At 39.0% G+C, this 24089-nt stretch overlaps 1 long non-coding RNA gene across 1 annotated transcript; it reads right to left on the bottom strand.

Annotated features, from left to right (window-relative positions):
• Nucleotides 1–3441: 3441 nt before the first annotated feature.
• LOC138110229 (uncharacterized) lies at nt 3442–23864 on the bottom strand. Its single transcript, XR_011150833.1, has 3 exons — nt 23674–23864; nt 4298–4382; nt 3442–3922 (listed from the first exon to the last, which is right to left on the bottom strand). It is a non-coding gene; the product is annotated as an uncharacterized lncRNA (long non-coding RNA).
• Nucleotides 23865–24089: the final 225 nt, after the last annotated feature.

Here is a 24089-nt window from a genome sequence, read left to right as displayed (position 1 = left end):
CTAATTCTACTTTTCCCTTCATATAAGTGTCCAATCCCTTTCTTCAAGAGTGCCAAGCATATGGCTTCAGTAATTGGAAACTACCTGTGTGAGGCTTCTACAGAAAGGACAGGGGCCTCTTACTCCTGCTGAAACAAATATCTTTAAATCTACGCCAAAAAAAGAATAACACAGCTAAAGAAAGGTCATGTTGTGCTGCTTATTGACAATGCTTTGTGTTTCCATTTTTTATTTTGCTTTTATCTAGTTTGATTTGGCAAGCTTGTTCATTACTCTTCCCTTCATTCACGTATATAGTGTGCAGAACACAGTTTGATATGGCTTTTCTTGATACCTTTTTAAAGCAAGATATCAACTGTTTTTATCAAAAGGCTTCCATTTCAGCACAAATCCCAGAAAATGCTGTAGCAAATAAGCATGTGCCAATGTCAATACGTCTTTTCAAGCTGTTAAGTATCTAGTTCTTTTCTACTGGTGCTCTTTTTATTGCTGCCATGGTGCTGAGGAATGCCAAAATGCCCTGTTGGACTGCTATGAAAACTGGAATCAGGCATTTCACAGCTTTCCTCTTGAACTGCAGAACTCTAAAATATGAAGGAAGAATTCTCTGTTTTTCCTTCTCTGCTGGAGACATGAGAGAAGATTTCAACCGTACAGCTGTGGATCACTTTGAAAGTCCTTCTGACACATAGACTGCTGAATTTCAGGGGGTTTTCTCAGGTAACACTCTTGTTGTGTTCTCTGTGCATCAATGCTATCCTCTTCTTTATTTTTGTCTGTCTTTTCTCTTTGTACTAAAGGGGAAGTCACTCATGACACAAGCCCCTTTAAAACAAAACAGCACAACTCCTCCCTTGCTTTAGCTGGATTTGTAGGAGTTGTAGGGAATTTAACATATTGACTCTTCTCATCATTTCAGTATTGTGTAAAACACTGAAAAACTGGATTAAAAAGAAAAAAAACCCAATCTGTCTGCTATTTAAATATTCCATAAGAGCCCTGATGATAATTCTCTAAGCTGAGTAGCCCTATGGTCACCTGTCATAATAAAGGGTGTATTGCATAGGAACTGTGTATTTACGCTACAAAAGTTGATCAGTATCCCAAAAATATTTAAGGAGTGAAATGGCAATTCAACTAGGCTGGGGGAAGAATACTCCTTTTAAATAAAAACAGATTCCCTTAAAATATATGTGCATGTCTACAAATACATATATATAAATGAAGCAGGGGGATCTGTTTTGAAGTTCCTAGTGTTTGAACATTTGCTTTCAGACTGTGATGCAAAAAATCATTCTCAAGCTGTACACTTCACAGAAAAGCTCTAATCTCCATAAAATTGCCAGAATAATCAAAATACTTCATTTACATTCAATATGTAACCTGAATTCTTTTCCATGCTCTGATGAGACAGGCTGGAGATCTGTTTTTTCTTAATTTTCTTCAGAATGAGACATAATTTCTCTTTATAAAATCTGCCTGTTACCTCCAAGTATCTGCAGCAAAGCTCCCTACTAACATAGATTCTGACTTATGCTCTCCAAGGACAGCTGTCCTGGCTTTTACAGAAGATTAAACCCTCTGTGTTACTTTACACACAGAGTAAAATGCACCTGTTTTAAGTACAGAGTGGGAATATGGAAATTTAAAAAATAAAAACATTTTCCACTTTCCAGTTTGCCACTTTGACAGAAGAGAATCATTCCACTTTGTCTTCATGATAACTTTAGTGACTTTTACCTCAGTCCAGGGTTTATGCAGGACAGAAATTCTGGGAACTGCTGAGCAGTCTTACTGGAGAGATTACTTCTGTAACAGGATGTTTTCAGACCTAGACTATGAGTAAGGATACAGAATACAATAATTATGGATTTGCTTCCAGTACAAGTTCCCTGGAAGAGACAATCCAGGTTCATAGTGAAAAGAATTGACTACTATTTTTTAAGATTAAATCCTTCAGACTACCTATTCAAGAGTGCAAAGAATCCGACCATCAGCTCGCTGCCTTCCTCAGGATATAGGATTAAGAACACTTTATGCATTATAAATCCAGAATTCTTTTGCAAGACACAGGCAAGTATGAACACCTTCCTGGGACAGAAAGGGTTGGAACACAGAAAGTTGAGGTGACACCCCATCAAAAAGAGCAGAGACCAGATACAATTGTTTTTCTCACCCATGGCTCTGTGGATGCCCAACCTGCTGAGCCAAAAGCCTACCACCTCCTTCTCTTCACACGAGACAAACTGGGACAGAAACAAAGCTCCCAGAGTAGCTGACATGATTTTCACTGTACTAAGTGCCTTCTTCCTGCAGGGCAGCCTGTGCAATTGCTGCTTAAGAGATGCTTTTTTGCAGAGGGTTGACATCTGCAATAAGAGGCACAGCTGCCAAAGGAAGAGTAATGAGGCAGCCCTGTGGTAAAAGCAGTGGGCAAAAGTACCCAAGGAGAAGGGGAAGAATAGCTGCTCCAGAGCACCACTGTGGAAACTGGCCATCTCTTTCCAAATCTGCAGTTTCCCTGGGGTTCCGACAGATTATTCATTACAAATATTTACCTGGCAAGTCTTGGCATGTTTCTTTAAGATCTATATTGCTTGAGAGTATTACTGACACAGAACAGGGTTTTTTTCAATGTAAAATATTGATTTTCAAGTAAACTTGTCAGTGTGAAGGCTAAAATGGAAAAGGTGAGTTACGGATAAACCTTCTCAGGTCCTTCTTTTTTTATATAAAATATAACACTGATATAAAATATAACACACTAACTCAATTATTTTAGGCCAGGCTATTCTTTCATTTTTCTCTGACTGGAAATTAGATGAATTTTCTCAGCCAACAGGAAAAGTAGAAGACTATTTCTGCTTTTCACAGAAAAAGCAGAAACATTTTTCTGACTTGGAGGTTAGCCAAGTTTTACAAAGTCAGATGCAATCTTCCTGAGAGGTTTGACCTTCTCAGATTAAATTCCATAATCACATGCTTCTCTGAAATGTGGACTTTGTGCTCCCCCATTTTCTCAAGCTGCTATGTAAAGTTATATTTTACTTCTGGAAATAACAAGGGAAGAAAATGTGTTTCATAAAAGAGGTCATTCCTCAAGATCTCAGTTGAAAAGCAACAAGTACACTTTACCATGCACACTGAACTGAAAACATTTGAGAGATATAGTACCAGATTACTTGCTGACATTGTGCAGCTTCTGCATAGTTAGAGGCAGGATGTTGTCTAATCATCAATAACACAAAGGTCTTTTTTGAGCCAAAACAACTAAAATTTTCAAAGAAAACAATAAAGACACACAGAAAGAAAAATTTCTCCAAAAAGAAATAATATTTTCATACATAGGAATTCTGCAGCTCATGATCCCTTTCCTAGTCTTGTACAAACCCAAAAAAATACAAACATTTATTTACACACATTCAGAGAAAATGACCATGCTGAGGCACGTTATGCTGCCAGGTTACATCTCTGGCAGGACTAGGTTTGAAAGCAGACAGATAATAGTGAGGAATAGCCATCAAGGTGCAATAAGTCCAAGCAGCTGCCTTGTCAGACTCATTCTGCTTCCTTTTATTCCAGTATATTTCTAAAACTCCCTTCAGAAAGAATACAGTCATGAAATTACTTTGCACTGTTGCTTCCTGACCAGAGAGAGCCAGCAAGAGCTGTCCAAGCTCAGCAGCTGTGCATGATAAGAGGGATGGAGAAGAGAAAAAGGTTCAATTCGTTTATATTTCCTTCAAGCAGAATGGAGCTCTTCTGTCAACATGATCTGGTGGAAACATAAACTCTTGATTTGATTACTCCTTTGATTTCACAATGGGTGGGATCCTCCCGTCAGTAAAGACAACAGGAATTTCCACTGTGTCATCCTGTGCATTTGAGATCGATTCCTTTACTCTGGGAGGTGTCTCATTTTCTGTTAAAAAAAATTAATAGTGCATTTTGTTGTTTTTTTCAGTAAGTGTTCCCAAAACATGGCTTCAGTCTCTTTGATTCCAACTGCTAAGTATTGACACACTTGCAAAAATAGCATGTAGTTGACAGACTGGAAGAGGATTTAACTTTCTTCAAAACAAAACCTAGACATGTTCTAATCTCATCATTGAAACAGCATACACAACAGACTCAATGTCTTTTTACAGATTGGGTGGGGGTTTTTACCTCCATGTTACACACACACACACTCATTTACTTATTTATTTATAACAATACTCTTTCATTGCATTCCTACAACCTTCTTTGGGCCTCCCTCAGAGGTAGACACAGCCTAGGACTGGTACCACAGTCTTACCTTTGCTGTCGTGGCTTCTCTTCAGAATCATCAGCACGTGTGACCTGCTCTGCCCTGGCTGACAGGCCCTGCCAGCAACTGCACCCTGCAGAAATAAAAGCATTTGGTAACTTTAGAGCTGTGATAAAATTCTTCTCTCTCCCAACACTTTTACAAGCTGTCTAATAGTATTGCCATTTTAGAGATTAAAGGTTTTACAGTGCCGTGATTAAACCCAAGGTGAAAGATCAGTAGGGAAAAGAAAATCAAAATTCTCCTCAGCCTGTGAGATTCAGTGTTACAAAAGTTGTCAGATATTATCTGCTTGTACTTAAAGGCCCCAGGTACCCTCCATCCCCTAGCTTGTTTGAATGTATGGACAGCCAAAGAACCTCCCCAAAAGGGCAGGTCTATCCTGTCTGCTCTTAATTTCAGAGCTGTTTGTATTTCCCTGTATTTCAGGATATCAAAGGATATTTTTATGAGTTTTTGAATTTCAGCCTTACGTCATTATTCCTTACATTAAATCTGGCAGGCATTTCTACTCAAAGCATCAACTTTCATCTATATTCCATTTATGCTTTGACAAGACTAAGGTTATTACTTTCTCCTACTTTTCTGCCTGATTATTAGGCTTACATGACTTACACTGATATTTATCAGCAAAGCTGAAGAAGCCACTCTGCCTCTTGTTAGGCATCTGCATTGCTGTTTCCTGTATGACTTATAGGTAATAGAATTACATTAAGACTCCAGCACTGTTTATTGTATTTGATCAAATTTGTTTACAAATGGAAATATTACATTCAAGCTGCATCAAAATACATCATCTCCAGAGATCTGCAGATATTATTTACTCATAGGGAAAGTTTCTGTACATATTAATAGTTACTCAGTTCTTCCAGGTACCAATTTTACTTAATACTCTCAAGACAATACATGGCATATATCCCACTCAAACACATCAATGGATAAATAGTACAGTAGCATTTTGCAGGGCTGCACTTCTGGAAAGGACAAACACACTGCTAGTATCAGGCTCTAGTTCAGTTTAAATTAAAGCATATCTATTCTGATTCCAAACTATAGCTTTGTTATAAAACAGCAATTAGTGATAATAAAGGTAATAAAGCATGAATTAAAACAAATCTGCATAAAACATTGCCTTCTCATAGTATGACTACAGACATAGTTATGCTTCAGAAACCATGAATTATTTATCTCACAAGCAATAGTATTTAATTGTCCCATCAAACAAATGTGGAAAATTACAGAAGTGCAGTAAAAGAGGAATATCATATGAATGTAAAAAAATATGCAGTTATTTGAATACAGGCTATGTGATTAATGTCTTATGAAGCAAGACATCTTTGAGTGCAGATCAGATTCCTACACAAGTCATGATCATTTCACATTAAAACCCTCACCTTTATAACTGTGCACTCGACAGATTTGGAGGATGAGATGGAATTATACAGATTGTATTTAGAAGACTTGGACCAGCAAGTGCTGTCTTACAGAGCCTTACCCTCCAAATTAAACAATCCTATTTTTTCCTGAGACTGTCTTCAAGCTGCAAGCATTTTCTGTATATACAACACTTGTAAAAACCACCTATATTTGACAGCAATGAGACCATTAGGGTTGAGCACATACTTAGAATATCAATTATCCTCTGTTTTCTGCACATGAATGAAATTTCCTGTACACCTCTGTCTTCTTATTAAATTATACTACCACCCCCCCAAAAATAACCAAGCAAGCAAACAAACAAGAAAAGCTCATCCAAAGAAAAGAGATTACAGAAAAGTTTAGTGTTTTATAGCAGTACAACCCTTTCTTTTGTTTCCCATTCCAGAGTAAAGACATCTTGTGTTTCTTATCTCCTTCTCAAATAAGCTTTACAATAGCTACTTCAGAAGAAGTCAAATCAGCTGATTAGTGATGTTCTGTCTCCACAAAATAGATCAAAACCATGAATATTAAAAGCTGCTGTTAATGTCTCAATGTGAAATTACTACCAAGGATGAGCTGTGCCTGAAACTGGCATGCAGGGAGATATTCCTTACTTGCTCATTGGCTTGGAAAAATATTAATGAAATTACTTCTTTTTAAAAGAGAAAAACACTGAAGGTTTTTTTTAGTCTGTTAGCAACTGGCATCATAATGTATTTTCTGCACTATGTGTAGCACCTGGCAGTACATCCTTGTAGAGCTATAAAAGAAAGTTGCTTGTATAACCTGGAAAGGAGGCAATTTACTGAAATTAGGTAATTCACCACTTGGGAAAAAATGCTCTGTGCTCTCCTTGGAAAACCCCACAGTATCTCTAAGGAAAGGCAAGGCATTTTTTGCCTTGTGTTGCTCATTAGCCAAACTGCAGGCACAGCTATTCATTTGGTGACATGTGAGAAAGCTGAACCAGATCTCACAGCTCTGGGCCATTTCTCCCCGTGGACCATTCCAGACTGTGACTAGCACAGGTTACAGGCAGGAGATCCCCAAGTGACCAGGGAGTAAAGGATGTTTTAGGAGCCTGTGCATAAAGGATCTTCTCCAGACTAGAAACACAAAGATTTTACAGCAGTTATTAACAGACCTCAAACCAAACAACTTCCAAGAGGAAAATCACTTTTTGTGTTTTCTTTGGCTTTGCCAAGCAAAGCTTTTTGCACCAAAACTTGCAGTTTTACGTCCTGTTAGTAGACTAAGAGCTATTTGCAACAGCCTCCTTCCCAGAGACTGCTTCTAAACTCCATCTGCTCTTTGGCTTACTTCCAGCAGGCACAGCCCCAGTGTTGGGAGAAAAAGGGAGAGGGGTTAGCACAGGCACCCCTCCCTGCTCTCCTGCCTCCAGGCCACACCACGGGGTGCAGGTGGGCCACAGCACAGGACTGCAGCCAAGGAAAACCCTCGGGTTTGGCCTGAGGGCTGCTCAGTGTCAAACATTTCTGCGGCTTCAGAGGAGCAGCACCGCTGGGCAGCAGCCAGGGTCCTGTGAGCTGCCAGCTCTGAGGGCAAGAGGAGAACGGGAGGGACTTACAGGGGACACTGAAAACCCTCCTGGCTCTTCCAGTGAGATCTAAGGCCAGTTTTGAGGTACAGCTCCAACTTTCTGTTACTGACATGTCCAACGTGCCATTATCCGACCTGCAAACTCCTAATACTTTCAGACTCTTTATTTGAAATACTACTTATCAATATAATGATTTGTCTGACCAGGAGCCTACTCCCACCTTGTTTTTGAGAAGTCCAGCTCCCTTCTGCAAATGGTCCTTCTACTTCACTTTAAAAACAAAGCTAGAATTAATCCTGAAAAATGTACTGAATGTTTTCTTTTTAGTAACCCACTGCATTTCCATAATCCTTACATTTTTCTGACTTAATGGTAACAGCAGGTACTGCAACTGCAAGTTCTTCCCAAGAAGAAAAATCTGTTCAGATTTATGTTACCCATCACTCAGGCACCTTTTTTTTTGGCTAGGGAGGCAAAGTCCATTTCCAGTTTTCAAGGTGATCACTGCCTCCATGGTTAGTTATGCTTCTTCTGACAGCCTCTGGATAGAATTTCAAGGCAGTATAAACACGAGTGAAGAGCATTGGAGAATATAATTTTCACTCCTGTGAGAAAGCTTTCAAAACTTATCAGCTTAGTATCCCCACAATGTAATTTGGTTTACAAAGGAAAATGCATTCCTACGTGGGTGCTTTGCATGTATTATAACCCATTTTGCTTAAAACTGCATTCTGTGCTCCCTGGGCATAGAAGACCAAAATGACCTTCATGACACAGTATCAACAGAAATATTTTTATGTTTTAAGCAAAAATATTTTGATGGAAAATGTCTGCCATATATACCACCAGTTATATGGCATACATATGTCAAATATGGAATTGACTCCGAATTATTTTCCTTCTGAAGTGTAACCTTTATGTTAAGCATAATTTCCTTTTCATCCTGATCTGAGTTGAAATTTGAAATTCTCACTGTATAACCACATGCAGCAGCAGGCATATTTCATTCTGCCAATGCAGAATATGTGCTGTAACCTGTGGCATACTGTTTGACTTTTCAGTGTCAGCACAAATGACTACCCATTAGAAGATTTAAAAATCTTAATAATGTCATCACTCAAGTGTTTTCAACATTCATCTACATCTCACTTAAGTTTGGAGGGTGAAGCAGATTTTAACATAGCAGTGATAGTAGCTCTGTGCAAGGGAAGCAAAAATGAGTGTCATTTATCCCCCTTAAGGCTTCAGCAGAACCTAAAGAGTTCCACCAAGAGTAAAATTAACTGGTCTCTGTTTTGAGAGCTCCATGTGCTGTACTTCACATCTGTGCAACTCCAGAATTTTGGATGAGATTTGAACAGTCCCAGGAGTTTACTTCTTTTCCCTGCCAAGCATTATGAACCCTTGAATGCCTTGCTACCTCAACAATACTGGATTTATCTTCATAGTCTGCAGGGACTCAGATCCCTTGGGCTCCCCATCTTTAGAATCACAGCATCAGTTAGGTTGGAAAAGACTCCAGAGATCACTGAGCCCAAGCTATGGCAGAACACCACCCTGACAACCAGGCCATGGCACTCAATGCCACGTTCAGTCTTTCCTTAAACACCTCCAGGGACAGTGACTCCACCACTTCCCTGGGCAGCCTGTTCCAACATCTAATCACAGAAAACCTGTACACATCATCTCCAGTTATAACAAGTGGAGAAAATTAACAAAAAAAATCAAAACTTCAAAGATTAGTCAGCTCAACTTGACAATTCCCACAGGAATCAATTTCCATTGAGATCCCATATTTCAAGAGGTAGATTTCTTAATATTAGATGTCTACTAATATTAGACTTCCCTCTTCAGAAATATGTATGTGTTGTATATTAAGAGAACTGGATATAGTTCTACTCAGTCTTTTTCTTTTCAAAGCACCAGTGTCTGGAAAACTACATCCCCAAGAGTTTAAAGGGCTGATAACACTGTCTTTGAAAATTTGTGAAGGGTTTTATAGAGTAAAAGGACCAAAAAAGAGTAAATGTAGCATCTATCTTTAAAACTGGTAAAGAGATGGAGTACTCAAATAAGTGTCTTGCAGAACCTGTGTAGTCTAAAGTGTGAAGGTCCTGAGAATTATGTTTCTGATCTCTAATGACCTATAAAATTCTGCTAAGAATTTTCCAAAAGTTGAGGGAAATGTTCTCTCTCCCATTTAGATTTTCTGGTCTCTAATAAATACTGTGACCTCAGTTGTAGTCTTCCTCTCAAAGGCAATTTGTAGCCCCTCTGGAAAATGGACTATCACATCACTCAATTAGAATGCAGAAGTCTTCCTCTTCTAGTCAACTAATTTGTATGGCATTTGAGTATTTAATACCTCTAAGAGCATTCAACAGCTTGCAAGAAGTTTGCCAAGAAGTCAGAGAGTTATATTAGGATAAAGACAGCCATATTCACGTTGGGGAGAATCGAATGCATTTCATTTCATTACAAACAGAAGCAAAACCCCGAAGCTTTCTCATGTTAGGCAAAGGAATTAAGATCTGATATACTCAGCCACTTCTGCTTCACCCTTGCTGTGTGAAGCAGTAACTGCAGACACAGCTTCACACTCACAATACATTAGAAATATAGATCAACCCTGCTCCCTCATCTCCTTACCAAACCAAAACACTTCATTCTGGTTAATACAACTACTATACTTATAATATTTTAGAGGAACTGAACCATTTTCTATTTCAAATGAGGAGAACTTTCAATGGATCTATGGCCCAAAAAGTCTTTTGATTTGGGGTCAGTCAAAACTTTTGTTCTGTTACAGTATTTTTACATTCCTGTAATTAAATACATTTTTGAGCAACAAGGTCTAGATCTTCATCAAAATTAATTCCATAATATGTACTGCAGACAGATTAAATAACAAAACCAAAGGCATTCAATTCCAGTGGCTCATCTGCTTTCATCTAAAATAGGGAAAGACATCTTTCAGAGATAGAAATCTCTCCTCTACTTCATGATCTACAAGAGGGATGCTGAAGAACTTGTCTCTTAATAAAGCATGTGGCCTTGGAAACAACCTGATGGAAAGTAAGAATGGTTTCCCATATACCTTTACCCCCATCTGAACAGTGAAATGTGCAGAGGAGTCCTTGACAGCCAAGCAGCCCATGCACTGACAAGGTTAAATCCCTGCAAGTCCAGGATTAATCCCTAGGGTGAGAGAGCCAAAAGGCTGGGGCAAGTTGCCCAAACTCCTGTGATGCTCTGAGGCACAGGAACTTAAAGGGCTGAACTCAGGCAAGCCTTCTCAGTCATATTCACAACCTCATTTATCTATTTCCTGCAGGCTTGGAGTGCTCCCAGACTGTGTTCACTGTGCATCACCCAGGAAAAAACATATCAGATTGTGATTTAACTTTTAAATTAGTTAAGTTTTCTCTTCCTGGAACATCTGCTTTTGTGCTGCTTTCCATGTGCCACAGGGTGTTGTAACAGTAATGTATAGTTACAAGTGGACTGCATTTGACAGCCATTAATACTAAATGACATTTTGAGCCATGGTGATGCACAGGGGGCCCTGTTCCCTTTCTGCATCTTTTTCAGAAAGATAACACAAGGCAGAAGCAAAAAGGAAAGTAGCAACATGCAAAATCCAGTTCACAGGTTCAGCTGATGGACAGGAAGTCATACCCAAAAGGGTGACTTTTTCCCCCCTTAAATAAACAGAGTAAGAAAAATCGGTGTAACAGACAAAGCAATGAATGCAATTGTGTCTGTACTCCTGGAGCACAGTTCCCACAGCTTGTCACAAAATGGTACTTGAAAATAGAAATGCAGGATGACTTGTCTTGAATGCAGCAGGTAAGGGAAGCAAACAAGGAGCAGTTACAGCAGTACACAAGCTGGTGAAAGACATCAAAGGAGAAACAAAACTGTGTGGGATAATACAGAAATCTATTTGGCCACTTCATATATTCAGAAGGTAGATGGCCCAAGAAGCATTTGGCAGTTTGCATTTGTTCTCCCTGCAGAAAAATTGGAATATGCCTCTTCAAAAATAATCAGAGCAAAAAAGGAGTTGATCAGGAAAGAAAATGGTTGAGAAAAAAAATTAGAGTCAGCTTGGAAAGAGGTAAAACAGAGGTTGTGGACAGAGTCTGCTGCCAAGACCATCCTTCTGGCATGGTTTGCTTTCTTAAAAAATTCCAGCTGCTCCCATTACTAGAAGAGACTTGTGAGGATTTTTCTTATTTTTCTATTATTAGTATTTTTTATTATTTACCTCTTCATTCTTTGAGGCAAATTATTAAGTATTATTTTGCAAGTGGGAAATGTGCCCAAAATTACTGCATTTGCTTTAATAGGCACAGAACAGGAAGCAGGGACTGAATGTAGGTTTCTGGAGTTTCTGTGTCACTTGCTGAACAGCAAATCCTTGCATTTCTATGGCAACATATGTCTCTTTCTGTGGGCTGTCTGTGCAGCCTGTGACTGGAACAATTCACAAGGGGAACCTAAGCCCACAGGTGTTAGGAGTGAGAATCATTGTTGCAGTGCTGATTCTTTCTCTTTTGAGTTGTCTGAATACAGATTATACAGTTCAATTTTAGGCACACAGTTCAATTTACGGATCATTATGGGCCAGTCTTCCCTAGATGCTGAATAAAGTGACTCAAGAATTTCTCATTCAAATGCTTCCCTGCAGAAATGCCTTTTTCACAAAATAGAAATTTACAGGAAAAAATCCAGTTTTACCCAAATGCACTCTTTTGAGAATTCATAATGATAGCAGGGCCTTTTCTTCTCCAGGGAAAAAGAAGGATTAAAAAACATTTGCCAGACAGGCAGCTCACAAATTGAGATGGGTTTTTATCACGTTATTTTTTTCCTGAGAGTTTTTTGGGGTTTTGTGTGCATGTGTTGATGGTTTTGTTGCTGTTTTGGGGTTTGTGTTTTGTGGAGTTTTTCGACATCCTGGACATTCCTTCCCATAAAATCCAATCATCCATATGTTTGGGTTTTTTTAAATCTCAAATTTGAAACAAACTTTTATCACTCCTGTCACTCTTTTAATTTTGCTTCCTATTTGAAGATTACTGAAAACCCAATATCTGTCTACAGGTATTAGAATGCTGCAGACAACAAGAATTGTTGGAGAAACAGATCCAAGATCATCATAGCATTTGTCAAATAAAATCTCAACATCCCAGTGCCAAAGATATGTTAAACAGAAGCACAGTACAGATGTTGATGTCAAATATTTAAAATTGAATTGAACAAGAAGAGAACAATTTTATTTTGAAGATGACATAAATCTTATTTAACTTGCCTATACCACAGGGTGGTGTCACTGCAAATTTTTGATGTCTTTCCACTAGCAATTAAGGTGGTGTGGTTGTGTGGGTGTCTGACTACACACTAATGTGTTTTAAAAAGTCCTGGATGAAAATTTCACAGAAAGATACAGTCCTGGAAAATACTGAGTGCTAAACAAAATCACAACAAAGGTGCTGGGAAGAAGAACTGGACTCAAATTCACTCCACAAGGGAAAGTCTGAAGGGCCCAACTTGTATATTTGGTCAAACAGCCATGTTTCAGTACCAGAAGAATGACCAGCATCCCTTATTCACATTCATCCTATAGCACTGTGTATAAATATTTTACAGTTCACCTGATTATATTTACTATAAGAATTTTAAATGTGTATCTGGGATGTATATTTTTTCACCAGCGTGGGAGTAGTGTTTTTCTGGGAAAAAAAAAACCAAACAAACACAAACAACAACATTAAAAAAACCACTGCTACCAATCCTGTCTTCAGCAGCTACCTGATGAAACACTGCAAAAATTGTGAGTTAAATACCCAGGGTGAAACAAAAATACAGTGCCATTATTTTGGTGCACTTACAATTCCACTGTAACTCTCAATAAAACCAGCATGAGATTGATAAGATAAAAGAAACTAAACCTCTTTCTCTGAAATTCTCCTGGGACAAACAACCCTGCTAAATTTATTTAACCCTTGGAAGTTCACACATATGCTGGAACCATGGCCAACTCATTCCTCTCTTCTAAATGTAATAAACACATGATAAAGCTGATGCCATCAGGAAGGTAATACCTCAGAAAAGCAGTCAGGTGGGGTTTTTTTACCCCTTTGAAATAATGGGAAGCTTTTATTATATGCACTGGAATCGAACTATTACTTCTATGTCTTGTTAGGAAGGTATTAAAGTGTGGGGATGTTTGAAGCAGAGCTATTAAGTTATTTGATGACTTGACTTAGTTATTCTATTAGCATACCTGATGACAAATATTAAGAATTCCATTAGAGACTGGAATTGTAGCTGGTAAATCTAAAATCTCAGTGTCTGCTTTGCTTGAAAGAAATTATATATATCCAAGGAAGTGACTGAACAAGTGCACCAAGGGATTAATTTCCAGTAGATTTTGTGTAGAGGGGGTGAGAGCAATGGAAAAGTAATGTAACCACTCTTGAAAACTGAAGTAATTTTAAAATATCTGTGGCTTCAGTACAGTCTATTGTCACTACTCTTATTAAGAGCAGTAATTAAGTATTTAGTTTAATTATCATTTTTTATTAAGTATTAAGTATTTAAGCAGTATTTAGTTGCCTTCCAGGAATTCCAAGTAACTCTTCTAGAGAGTAAACATTACCTGTGTGTATGCTGGGCACAGGCACACCCAGACAAATATGAATCAAGCTGGGCAGCAGAAGCACTCACTAGTGCATTGCAGAGGTGTCTGAATGCATTAGCCCAGAAGCAGCACAGAATTGAGTGTGACTCTGCCATTTTTGGCACTGCAGAGACTTCTGCAGTGCTCTGGAGCTGCATCAAGTTGGGTTGGTATGAGTTTCACCCTATGAGATACAGCAGCTGTCCATTCCTAGAATGGAGATTACCTGCACTGTTATTTTAATTAAACCTCAGGCTCAGATTGCATGTTCACTCTTAGGTACATAATGGATGAGGAATGCATGCAGCATGCTGCACCTTGGAATGAAGAGCAGGAAAGCAGCTCAGGCAGGCAGAGTGTACTCTCCTAACAACTAATCTGAGAGAAAACTGCAGACAGCATTATTCTGCTCAGAAAGAACTTTCCCTCAACTACATTAGCTGCTCACATCATAACTATTCTGAAATCATAACTGGCAGTTCTCCCTGCCAAAGCTTTGGTTTGATAAAGGTCAGTCCAGAAGTAAAATTTAAGAGTGTTATGATGTTTGGCTTAAAATAGCAATTCACTTCTGGAATTGAAATTTACAAAAGGTATTGTGCCAAAACGCTTGTGTTTGAAGTTTATGCTCGTTCATCCAGCTGAAAGTTTGGCCACTGGCTGGGGAACTTAACAACACATAAAGGATGATAAATGCAAACAGGACATATAGGAAATAAAAGCTGGAAGAGCTCCAAGTGCCTCCTCAGGCAACAGAATGTACAATCACTGCCACTTGCAACAATTTTGACACAGCTTGTTGTGCAGAAAGTTGAGATGTTCTTTATGTAATCAATATATAATGACAGAAAAAGAGCATCTAACTGGAAAGTCAAGCACAGATAACCAAGCAACATCTGGTCCACACAAATTATCACAGAGCAGGACAGAGGAAAAGGAATCAAGGCCAGGAAAAAAGTCTTTGATCCATGCACAATCGTTACAGGTCTGACAGTCAGTCCCTCAGGTCACCCAGACAGTCAGAGAGCAGCAATGAGGAGAGGAAAGGAGGGCAGTGGTTTGCAACCACCTGTCCTTCAGACAGAACACAACCAGTAGCTCAGGATTTGCTGGCAATAGCAGCATCCTCAAAAGCTTCCCTCACCTTCCTTCAGCAGGCAGGTCCTGCAGATATTTGGCACTGGACAGGGAGGCATAGGGAACTCAGCAGGTTTTGTCCTTCTGCACAGCTGTGTGACAGATCCCAGCTACATAAATCTTGTATCTTATCCCAGAATTTGCCCAAAGTAATTTTTTTACTTCTTAATGTGCACATTCACAAATACACACAATTTTCATCTCTTAGTTCTCCTCCCAAATGCTCACATATTCTTCAGAAAGGAAATAAATTATATCACTGTACTCTAAATAGCTAAAGCTCCTGAAAACAGCTCTCAGAAAAATGGGATAAAACATCGTAAAGAAATATAATTTCACAATTAGAAAGTATATTTGATTGCAGAATATGTGTCTTCTATTTGCTAAAGAATTGCTTTATCCAATTTGCCAGTGCTCTGATTGCTGTGTGCTACTTGGAAGTGATTGCTGGAGACTAGACTTGCAAAAGGCTATCACTAGAGGAAAATATTCCAGTGCCAAGTTTGTGTTCTGGTTCCCAGTCAGGATGATTGATAGTTTTATGGCCTTCAGATAAACCCCAGCCTTAGACAGCTGAAGACAAAGTACAGCCCAGTGCTCTGAGGTAACCTCCCTCTGTACGAGCAGCTCTCTCAGAAGGACCTTTGCTGTTTATGCAAACAGGGTAAGGGCAGACTGCAGGAGAAACAGCCTCCCAAGCTGCCCCAAAGGAGAGCATTTTTGCTGTGGCTCAGAGCTGCAGAGCAAAATGGGTTAAAGCAGTGTGCCCAGGTGATCAGCATGCACAGGGGGACAGGCGGGAGGCACAGAATTAGGTCACCCTACAGCAGCCTCAAGGATGCAGTAACCCATGCCAGAAGCAGCTTTCAGAGAGTCATTTACAGCACACTCCTCACTCGCTGCTCCAGGGGAATAAAAACCTTCAGAGTTAGTGCCCACCTGGGAGGTCAGTGCAGACGGGCACTGCAAATTCAGGTCCTGCCTGGCAGTGCAGTAACTTCCACGTGTATGGAACTCCGAATGCCCCAGACCGAATTAATGGCTACAGCCCTGCCTGATCTAAAACAGCTGCAGTTCCCCCGTTCAGGGGGTACTTTTCTTTCACTCCAGCTTTTTTCAAGCCTTTTGGTTGTAAATTCCTCGGGGCAGGGAGTGTCATATTTACACAGTGAGAGTCTGCTTGTGGGAGGATTTTGTAGCTGCTACTGTAAGAATAGTAAACATGAAAAGCAGAACTGGCAGAACAAAGGCTTAACAAAAACACGAGTCATCACAATTTCCAATTCCAAACCACCTAAATGGGGTAAGGCAAATATTTTGAGGATTTAGTCAAAACACCTCTTCAAAACCTAGAAATATGTGGTGTCTACAATTCATAAACCAACTGAATGTTTCCTTTGTTTGCAATCCTTCTCCAGAAAACCCCCAGGTATCAATGGAGACCTTCTGAAACCCAAGAACAAATTTGTGATCTTGCTAGACTGCATCTGAAAAAAAAGAATCAAACAGCTCAAAACTGCAGGGGAAAACATGAAATAGGAAAAACCTCTGAATATAAATCCCCCTGGGTACCTGCTAGGCTCGGGCACCTGTAACCTGCAGCCAAGGCACCTCTGTCTGCAGAATACAGCAACTGCAGAGCTGTGAAAAAGGCTGAACATGTACTTATGGATACTGCAGGGGCAGGGGTAAGAGCAGTCTCTGTGGCCAGCCAATATGACAACATACAATTATTACTTTACTTATCAGCTTTAATGCAGATGCTTCTATGCATACACAGTGATGAAAATGGGGAGCTGCACACTGCCTTAACGTGAAATGCACAGTGCTGATGATTGTGAATGATGAACTGCTTCAGCTCTCTTCCCACAGTCAAATAGGGATGGATTAATTGTTACCTTATTTATTATTTACATTGCAATAATGCCCTGAGACCAAATCCATATACTTTTCTGCTAGCCTAGACACTGCTTGTGAATGTGCCTTTAGTAGATCATTCTTTTACAGGCCTTTGTAAAATATTTAACAGGAAACTAAAAGAGAACTGACAATGGCTGGGACCTCAGATACTGAACCTACTGTCTACACTGCTTCCAGTAAACCCCCCCTTTTTCTTCTCTACACTTGCCACCTGCCAATAGTCATCTGACAGCTCTCACTTCCATGCCCCCCTCTCCCCAGGGCGTGGATTATCTCTTAGTTCTTTACATAGCACGAGTTTCTGCCCATGGCCAGGGGTCCACAAAGCCATAGGAAGAGCAGCAAAGCCAAACGCAGTGTGAACACCATGAATAGGCAGATGAATAGTTAATAGCTTTGCCTAAGGCTAAAGCCAGGATTGAAGGCAGTCTTGATCATTAAGCTACAGAATTTTGAATTCACAAGGCTATGTTTCTAGAGGAAAAAAATTAATTAGCTTTGCATGGGGGCCACAACCCAACAAATACACCAACAACTGTGCTGATAGGACAATACAACAGCACGAGCCAGGGACTGAAATGTAAGCAAAAACTAATGTTGAGTGATAAAGGTGATAACAGCTAGGTGTCCACGGTCCACAGATAGAAACCAAAATCATGGGAAAAAATCCTACATATGTGGTGACAGCTAATCTAATCATACACTGATTGGTTTGACAAGCAGCTTCTGATTACTCCTTATGCAAGTAAGAGAAAAAAAGGGATATTTCTAAATTTATGACATGAAACCAGATGTATTTTGGTGCTTTCTCGAGTTGGCTGAAAGCATGCAACAGAAACATTTCATAGGATCATATCTGTTTTCATGGCATAGTGTCAAAACACAGGTTGACAGTTTCATCTTGACTACTTTAAGACATTTTCTTCTGAAATGTTGACATTTACATTTTATCTCAATTGGGCATTATGTCAAAGAAAAATCATTTTGTTGTATAAAAAGTGAGGTTTTTTCCAGTATCTCTCTTTTTTGAAAAAAATCATTTTTGCAACCTAATGAAATGTAAAATCTATTTTCCATGTTTCAGAACATGCCCCTATTTAGTATTTTTTTAAAAGTTATCAAGATACAAGTTTCAATTCACTTGTTTGCTCACTTGGGCATAGAAGTCATGTATGGCCACTTCAGTATCCTGGCTTTTGAAATCTGTGGATGTTCAGGTGGTTGAATAACCTGGAACAACTGAAATCAAAGGGAATATCCACTAAACTCTGGATGTCTCCAGCTTTCAGCAAAGCAGAAGAGTTTTTACTGCAAACAATATTTTAAATCAGCATGACAAATCAGAATGAAGTATTAGCTACCCTTTTATTTCTGGATTCAGGAAGAAATTTAGATTAAACCTTACTTTAGGATATATCAAGCATCTACTGACATAAAATATTTGTAACAAAAATGTTCACTGTATAAAGGGGGAGAAATTCATGCAATAGCTTTTATTTGGTCATAGTTATTATTTAAGGATGCTAAAATAAACAGATAATTACATTTAGAATAGAAGTTAAGCTCCTGATGTACTTCAAAGGGAAGGGCAGTCAGGTGAAGTGCTTTTGACAATATTTTCCCCATGCTTTGAGCACATACTGCCAACAATCTAATGAGGAACCTTTCTAGTATGAGCTGTAGGTCAGAAAAATCCATGATAAAAGTAATGATTCTCTTTTTGAAAATCTGTGGGTCAAAGAAGAGGCATGACGTGGCTGCACAGCAACTTTGCTCTGTAATGTTAATTTTGTCTCTGTTCCTGCCTTTCCCTCTCCAAAGTGGTACATTGTCAATCTCCTCACACATCCTTGATGACAGTAATTTGCTTGCCTGCTAACAGATGAAAAGATTTTAGTTATGAGATATATTTAATAAAATTCCCTATCTCTCCCTCTTGGGCCCATTATTAGCAATTGAAATGTATTTATTATGGTAAAAAAGGTGGTGCCTCAAGCTGAGGGCTATTGTCACTCTCACACTCATTTGAAAGCAGTGCTGACAATACTCGAGCACTGTTTGGTTCTGGTAAATGTGCAGGCAAAGCTACCAGCACACAAAGGGCTCTGATTACACCAAGCAGAGATTCCATGTCACAGCTCCCAGCCTCAGGGTGTCAACCCACCCCAAAGGCCAGCATTCCTCAGCTTTTTCAGCTGGAACATCCTCTTTGAAAATATTACATCCCATTCAAATTTACTCTAGAAAAGTATGTATTTCCATTGGCATCGTGTACAGGTTGTTTATTTGTTCTGCCAGATTAGCCAAATATTTTGTGGGTAAAGACAATATGTTTGTTCTAATGAAACTCACCTCAACTTAAAAATTTACTACACCACCTTTATTTTCTCCCACACAGTACATCTAATACATTTAGCTAAAATACCAAGAGATGGTTACAGATGGTAAAATGCATTTCTACATCTTTGGAGTGCCCCAGTCACTCGAGTACATTTGCACCTCTACTCTTTGGTTGGTTTTGCTCTTTTAAGATGAAATGTCTCATATTTCCCTTTCAGAGCAAATAAAAGTGTTTGAAGTTTCAAGAATCTCAAGAGTCAAGAAAACCATTTTCTACTAAACTACCCTCTCAACTGGCTTGAAATGAAATGTCAGGCTGTCAGCTGAAAAGCCCCACAGCAGAGCATGGTGCCTCTCTTTGACGATATCATGAACAGGACACACGGTGCTACTGCTCTTTTCTTTACTCTTCCCCATCTATTTTCTCCACCTGTGTTCCAACCAGACAGTTGTTTCTCTGTGAATGTGGAAAGATAAAATCAAGGCCAAGTTCAGTTGTTACCTCTGACAGCTGACCAAGAAAGCAGAATCTTTTCTTAAATGTAACTTTTACATTGGCTTCCCACGTCAGCTGCACAAGTTGTTCTGTCCTGGTAGTTGTTGACAGTAGCTATAAAAAGCATAATATATTCATTTTCAAAATCATAGTTCTAAATAACCCTTCCATGACAGCTGGACCAGACATTTTCCTGTCCTAAATGAGGTGTGCTTAGGGAGGAACAGGAGAAAGCAGAGAGAAAAACAAGCACTTTTTTGCACTACATTTCTACTTTTAGCTCATTCGCTCTCTAACCCTATTTCTCTCATTTAAGATTAACTGATAAAAAGGATGAGCTAGCAACACCATTAAATGAAAAGAAGACCATCATCTTGAAAAAAGAAGAAAGAAACTTCAGAATTGAGTTTTTTAAGTAAAAGACACCAACACTTACCTTGTCAACAATTGGTCAGGAGCTACTTTTGTTATGCTTGTATTTGTAAAGCAAAAAGAAGTGGAACAGTTTAGGTACTGAATAAAGAAAGAGGGACCTTGAACAACAAATTTATAAGAAATATACATTTCAGAGACACATGCCAGTTCTAATGAAGTTGGGGTTTCTTTGTAAGGAAGTCTCTGGCAGCAGACAGATCAACATATGGAAAGGGTAAACAAAGCAAACAAAAATAAAACCCTACAATGAAAATAATGAATAGGGGGGAAAAGGAAACCAGATTCAAATCTCTGCTTGTTTAGAGACTGTAAATTCCCTACACAGCTTCTTTCTTAAAGCACAGCTTTTCACTCATTCTCATGAAAAAATGTAGGTCTTAGTTCCTTTTCGCTTTAAAATGGAAATATCAACACCCTGCAGATTGGAAGAGAGCATCTCATCTAGCCTATGGCAGCCAGATCCAACATGTACCATGGAGCTGATTATTAGAGTCACTTGAATGATAAAATATATTTCTCTTATCCAGAGAGTATAACCTAAGAGCTGATGATTTATATTCACTTCTGTGTGACAGAGATCAGCCCCTTCCTTTCCAATCTTAAAGAGAAGGCTATGGAAAAGTGCTTAGCAGCTCCATGACTAGCACATTTCTTCTCACTCCCCTGTATCTGATGGTTCAACTTTTAACACTAACACCCTCAAGGGTGATGATGGGAATCTCTTTAATATTCTGCAGAATTCCAGCTTATGACATCTCTTTGTTCGAGGTCTGTAGAAGGAGGCATTAGAAGGCTTCACAAAAAGGCAAATGCAGCAACACAGGAAACAGAGGGGATGATGCACTTTCCCTTGAGCAGTGGCCCTTGGCTCTGAGCATCAGATTCCCAGCTGCTGCTGAATGATCAAGGATAGAAAGCAGATTGCTTTTTGTCTGCAGGAGGCCAGGAGATTAGCTGCTGTGTCTTCTGTAAGCGTCACTGTAATTGTGGTCTTGAGAAAAAGCCAATACATAACTTCATACAAGGATTAAAGTAAACCAACTTATCTGAAAACTGAAGCAACACCAGCTGCTCCATGTCTTGAGTGGCATATTTAGGCACAAGCACACATCTCAACTGGTCTGTAATTTTCCTGAGGCGTTTCCTTTATTCCACTAGAAGCCTCATATATACCTCCTGCATTTTAAGGTGCAGAATCATAATTAAGGTAATGAGAAGAAGGCTGCAATAAGTTAATGCTCATTTTCTCCTTGCCCAACCTTTGTTATTCAAGTGGGTGTTGGGTGAGCTGATTCATAACTTCAGTTTAAGTGCCATGAAGGGTGCATAGATCCTTGCTTACTCATGCATATCAGTGAATGAAGTAATGTAACCTCATTCGTACTAACTGCCCTGAAACGACAGCTTTGAAACTCTTTGCTGCCTTCCCATAACCTGAGAGTTTGTTGGCAGGGAACTGCACTGCTGTTGTTACCTGAGCTGTTCTGTGCTCTGCAGAGCACCAGAGACTTTGTCCTGCTGTCCCAAATGCTGAACAAAATCACTAAATACAGCAGCAACACTAACTCAGAGCTATTCCAACCTCAATGGTTGTAAGACAAACAATTACAAACGTTCAGCTACATATAACCAGCCAAATTCTTTACCACAGTGGGATCATTTTCCTTGTTTGAGGACCAGTGAATTACAAACTGTCTCACCTGGAGTCACAGGAACTCAGTTTCTAAATTAAGTTTTCTCTCTGTGCTCTGGAGCAGTAACTGTAATTTAGTTAGCTCAAATGTCAGCAGTGGAAGCATTCCTCTAAAAGCCTGTTTGCATGCTAAATGCAAGGTGCTTAATCTCTTGCCATCACAGAAGCCTCTGCATATGCTGGAATTATTGGCTTGTGCACCAAATCCCCTAATTAAGAGTAGGAAAGTCACCATAAAAGTCATAATTCCTAAAATTAATAGAACGTCTCATACCTGCAGCATCATGCAAATGTTAACAAAATTTTAAATTAACCCATGTAACCATACAATGAGGCACTGAGAAGTACCATTGTTCCCAAACAAATGGCAGAAAGTGAAACCAGTACAAAGAAGTTGGGTAAGACAATATTGTTGATCTTGGTGATAGGAGAGCACTCCTGCCTGAGTAATTCCAAATCATTGACATTCTAGGGGAACATTTTTCCTTAAAATATCATCTTTGCTGTACTTTTTTTAAGTTAGTCTTCACAAATCTTTTTTTATAGCAATGACTGAGACAGAAAATCATGATGTTAAGACTGATATTACAAGAGTGGAAGGCTCTGGAACAGCAAAGAGTATGTTCAAAAATATTGAAATATTATATGGGAAAGAGATTAAATTAGTTAATTCATTAAGTCAGTAGGGGAATTAATCACAATCCAAAGTACTCACATGAGGGTGGTCTGTGACAGTAGACCCCTTATTCATAGAGCCAACAAAAAGATAATAAGATCCAAGAAAGTTGGGACCTAAAACTGAAATTAGGATGCATACAGAATTCTTAATTCCCCCAGAAGGAATTTTTACAATTTGGTTTGGTTTTTTAATGTTGAAATAGCATTCAAGGGATTTTTAGACTGTTCTAGCTATCGCTGGTTCTTGACCTAGTTAAAACCAACCCACTGCTACCAATAGTTTCCCTATAGCCAGACATTGCAAACAGTTGTTGTCATGTATTTTTATCTTCTTAATAAAGTGAAGTTAAAGTCCTGCTATTTATTTCCTGTTTTAGAGCAAACATGTAGTTGTATCCAGATCAAGAAGAAGAAACATATACCTGGGATTAGGTTACCCCAAACCCTTAGTTTTCTCCTAAATTTCTTTCATAATTTTGTATATTAAACCAAATTCAAGTCAAACTTACAAAGTTGAAATGTTACAATGTTTGTTCACTGAATAAAGTGAAGACTGATCACTTCTTGCTTTTCTCTGTCATCCAAGCTTTGGGTCTTCAAAAGTCATGTGGTTAATGTAGAAAAAAACAACCCTGTGATGCAGTGAAGTCAACAGCTTGTTATGGAACTGACAGTCCTTAAAAGCTATTTAGAGAGAGAAAAACAACACTGCATCGTTAAGAGATGGCTCCTAGGGGCTTGGTATTTAATAGGATTTCCTACAGAAAGTAGATGGCAACTTTTGAATATTTCGGATTGTTGGTCCTTAAACGATTTAGCAACAGTGGCTGTGGAGATGCAGGAAACCCCAGCAGTTCAGGTAGGTAGTTTGCAACTAGATTCAGACAGACAGACAGACAGACAGTCAGGTTCTTATTTAGACTCCATATGAAAGACAAAAGCACCAATGAAAGAGATTAAATTTCCAAGGCTGAAGCTGTCAAGGCGGCCTTACCCAGTTCTGTTGCCATTCACAGTCCTGTGCTATCAAGGAATTCGAAAATTTGCACACTCTTCTCCTGCAACAATGGAGACACTGGAGAAAATTGCTGCAAAAACAGTCCTGGGACTTGGGTGGTGTTGCTGTGATCAGGCAGGAAGTAGGAGGAAGATGAAAATGGGCTGCTAAAGTGCTGCCTTGTGGGCCTTGAGATTTCTGTAAGAAGATTTTAAATTCTGGTGAAAAAGAACTTCTGGATTTGTAGCATGCAGCTAATATTTACTAAAGCCTTGAAAGGATTAGGTTCAATGATTTAGCCAAACTGCTAATATTAAAAATACCAAAACTTCATTTACATCCCATATTTTCTTTTCAGATATATGCAACTAAAGTCGTTGCTTAGTTTGAAAGAAATTGTGAGTCAACAAAAG

The sequence above is a fragment of the Aphelocoma coerulescens genome, chromosome 4A (genome assembly GCF_041296385.1).
Source record: "Aphelocoma coerulescens isolate FSJ_1873_10779 chromosome 4A, UR_Acoe_1.0, whole genome shotgun sequence".
Taxonomy (NCBI): Eukaryota; Metazoa; Chordata; class Aves; order Passeriformes; family Corvidae; genus Aphelocoma; species Aphelocoma coerulescens.
The sequence above is the reverse complement of the archived record's forward strand: the minus strand, read 5'-3'. Positions and strand labels throughout refer to the sequence as shown.